The sequence below is a fragment of the Nanorana parkeri genome, unplaced genomic scaffold (assembly GCF_000935625.1).
Source record: "Nanorana parkeri isolate BGI_ZX_2015 unplaced genomic scaffold, ASM93562v1 scaffold56, whole genome shotgun sequence".
Taxonomy (NCBI): domain Eukaryota; kingdom Metazoa; phylum Chordata; class Amphibia; order Anura; family Dicroglossidae; genus Nanorana; species Nanorana parkeri.
Window position 1 is genome coordinate 1,450,045 of NW_017306324.1, and position 3,534 is coordinate 1,453,578.

The window sequence follows — 3,534 nt, forward strand, 5'->3', positions numbered from 1 at the left end:
AGAGAACAATGAAAAGCAGAATGAAGATAACTATAGAAATAGATGGTTAATTTAAAGCTAAGTTCAGATGACCAGAACAGTCTATGATGACCGGTATGGACTAAGATGACCAGTATGGATTAAGTTGACCAGTACAGACTTGGATGACCAGTATGGATTAAGTTGACCAGTACAGACTTGGATGACCAGTACGGATTAAGATGACTAGTACAGACTAAGATGACCAGTATGGATTAAGTTGACCAGTACAGACTTGGATGACCAGTATGGACTAAGGTGGCCAGTATGAACTAAAATAACCCGTAGGGACTAAGATGACCAGTACGGACTAAGATGACCAGTATGGATTAAGTTGACCAGTACAGGCTTGGATGACCAGTATGGACTAAGGTGACCAGTATGGACTAAGAGGACAAGTTTGGACTATAATGATCAGTACAGACTGTGATGACCAGTACAGACAAAGATGACCAGTACGGAATAGGAGGACCAGTACAGATGAAGAGGACTGGTATAGCCTAAGAGGACCAGTATGGACTATAATGACCAGTACAGACTAAGATGACCAGTACATGCTAAGAGGACCAGTACGGACTGTAATGACCAGTACGGACTGAGATGACCAGTAAAGACTAAGATGACCAGCACAGACTAAGATGACCAGTACAGGCTATAATGACCAGTGCAGGCCGAGATGACCAGTGCAGGCCGAGATGACCAGTATAGACTAAGATGACCAGTATGGACTAAGATGACCAGTATGGACTAAGATGACCAGTACAGAACTAAAATGATTAACTACCCTCCAAAAAATAATTAAGTTAAAGGGGTTCTAAACCCTCCGGTTTTTTTTGCTTATATCTACTGCTAGCAAGCAGTAGATATAGGCAAGAAGTGTAAAAAAAACAAAAAACCGCTTGAAATCATTTTAAACTTACCTCGTTATCGCTGCTCGCTCCCACGCGGAGAATCAGGAATTGCTCGTACGGCCGCAAAGGATCTTGGGGCGGGCGCATGCGCAGTAAACATGTTTTTGGAGGGGTCACATGTCCACTGCACACGACTCTTGTATGAGGAGAATATTTGCCCATCCCAGAGTTCAGCTTCAAGCCTTTCCCCATTGAACTCCATCTCCGCACACACGCTGAGGATCATGGGAGATGGAGTTCAGGAACAGCTGGAGAGATGGGCTTTGCCAGCCAGACGTCCTCAGCGGCAGCGCATTGTTCTGTGGACGGGAAGAACGCCTTGTGATGATAATAAAATGAAATTATAAGAAGAAAATTATGTTACGGCCCAAGTATGTCCTCTGGCTCGGAGCTTCTACAGCTGTGATGGCCGCAGAACAGGGAGCGGATTGTTCATGGCAGCGATACGATGAGAACGTAGAGACATTCCACCAGAACGGTGCCAGCTCATGTTCTTGTGCCGTCACTGAGCTCCATCTGGATGTGGAAGATGTGGTGTCATCTGTATCTTTCTGGATGTGATGGACTTAACGACGTGCTCAGTGTAATCCTTCTTTTTATAATGTGGAGACAGATCAGATTATTTCCACTTGGCTTCATTTTTATTAAAGGATCTTCACTCGTGTGAGGTGTCATTGTATCCAACCCCCGAGAATTACCATGTAATAGATTTCAACCCAATCCCCCATACGTCTGATCCCCCATACACCTAATCCCCACCATACACCTAATCCCCCCATATACCCGAACCTCATATACCCAATCCCCTATACACCTGATCCCCATACACCCGATCCCCAATACACCTGATACCTCCATACACCCGATCCCCAATACACCCAATCCCCTATACACTTGATTCCTCCATACACCCAATCCCTGCATACACCCAATCACCCCATACACCTAATCCCTCCCCCCATACACCTAATCCCCCCCATACACCTAATCCCCTCCATATACCCAATCCTCATACACCCAATCCCCTATACACCTAATTCCTCCATACACCCAATCACCCCATACACCCAATCCCTCCCCCCATACACCTAATCCCCCCCATACACCCAATCCCCATACACCCAATCCCCTATACACCTAATTCCTCCATACACCCAATCACCCCATACACCCAATCCCCCATACACCCGATTCCCATACACCCGATCCCAAATACACCCAATCCCCTATACACTTGATTCCTCCATACACCCAATCCCTGCATACACCCAATCACCCCATACACCTAATCCCTCCCCCCATACACCTAATCCCCCCCATACACCTAATCCCCTCCATATACCCAATCCTCATACACCCAATCCCCTATACACCTAATTCCTCCATACACCCAATCACCCCATACACCCAATCCCCCATACACCCGATTCCCATACACCCGATCCCAAATACACCCAATCCCCTATACACTTGATTCCTCCATACACCCGATCCTCATACACCCAATCCCCTATACACCTGATTCCTCCATACACCCAATCCCTGCGTACACCCAATCACCCCATACACCCAATCCCCCATAAACCCCCAATCCCCATATACCCAATCCCCATACACCCAATCCCCTATACATCTGATCTTCCATACACCCAATCCCCCATACACCCAATTCCCATACACACAATCCTCCATACACACAATCCCCCATACACCCATTCCTCCATACACCCAATCCCCCCATACACCCGATCCCCATACACCCAATCCCCATACACCCAATGCCTCCAAACACTCGAATCCCCATACACCCAATACCCCATATACCCGATTCCCAACACCCCATACACACGATCCACATACACCTGATCCACACACACCCAATACCCCATACACCCGATTCCCATACACCCGATCCCCGTAAACCCAATCCCACCACAAGCTCGATCCGCATATACCAAATCCCTATACACCAAATCCAGCCATACATCTGATTTCTCCATACACCTGATCCCCCATACACCCAATCACCTATATATAGCTCAGCGTAAGTCTCTGCTGGGCCCAATCAACAAAATGAAGTGGAAAAGAGCTGGTACCGGTAGGAATCCTCTTAATGGCGTCTTTTTATTGAAAAGCCATAAAAGCAGCTACAAATAGATGAGATCCATTGGTGGACCTTAATCTTGTCCTGATTTGTAATCAGGGCCGGTGCTAGGATTTTTGCCTACACAGGCAAAGTTGCATTTTTGCCTGTGTAGGCAAAAATCCTAGCACCGGTCCTGAGCACAAATCAGGACAAGATTAAGGTCCAACATGGCGCAAGCATCGGGGCATTTTGGCAAGTACAAGTACTTGTCAAAATGCCCTGTTTTTTCCGCCCTCACCCTGCAGCGCCCTCAGACGGCCACTTGCCTTGCCTTGCGGTAGCGCCGGACCTGTTTGTACTGTAACTGTAATGTCCTCCTTATATTGTACAGCTCTGCACAATCTTGTGGCACTATATACGTCCTGTATAATAATAATAATAATGATAATCTGGCTTCTGAGCTCCCATATGTGAGACAAAGCTCAGTGTATTGATGAATAATATTTGCACTTCTTGTTA

At 46.7% G+C, this 3,534-nt stretch overlaps 1 protein-coding gene and 1 long non-coding RNA gene across 3 annotated transcripts in view; one reads left to right on the forward strand and one right to left on the reverse strand.

The window, feature by feature from the left end:
* The window catches only part of LAMB2 (laminin subunit beta 2), a 72,717-nt gene that overhangs the window by 64,223 nt on the left and 4,960 nt on the right, over positions 1 to 3,534 (reverse strand). The window lies entirely within an intron of this gene.
* The window catches only part of LOC108804389, a 26,678-nt gene continuing 24,174 nt past the window's right edge, over positions 1,031 to 3,534 (forward strand). For both annotated transcript variants that reach the window (XR_001942358.1, XR_001942357.1), the window contains exon 1: positions 1,031 to 1,041. This is a non-coding gene — a long non-coding RNA (uncharacterized LOC108804389). The remainder of the gene's footprint in view (positions 1,042 to 3,534) is intronic.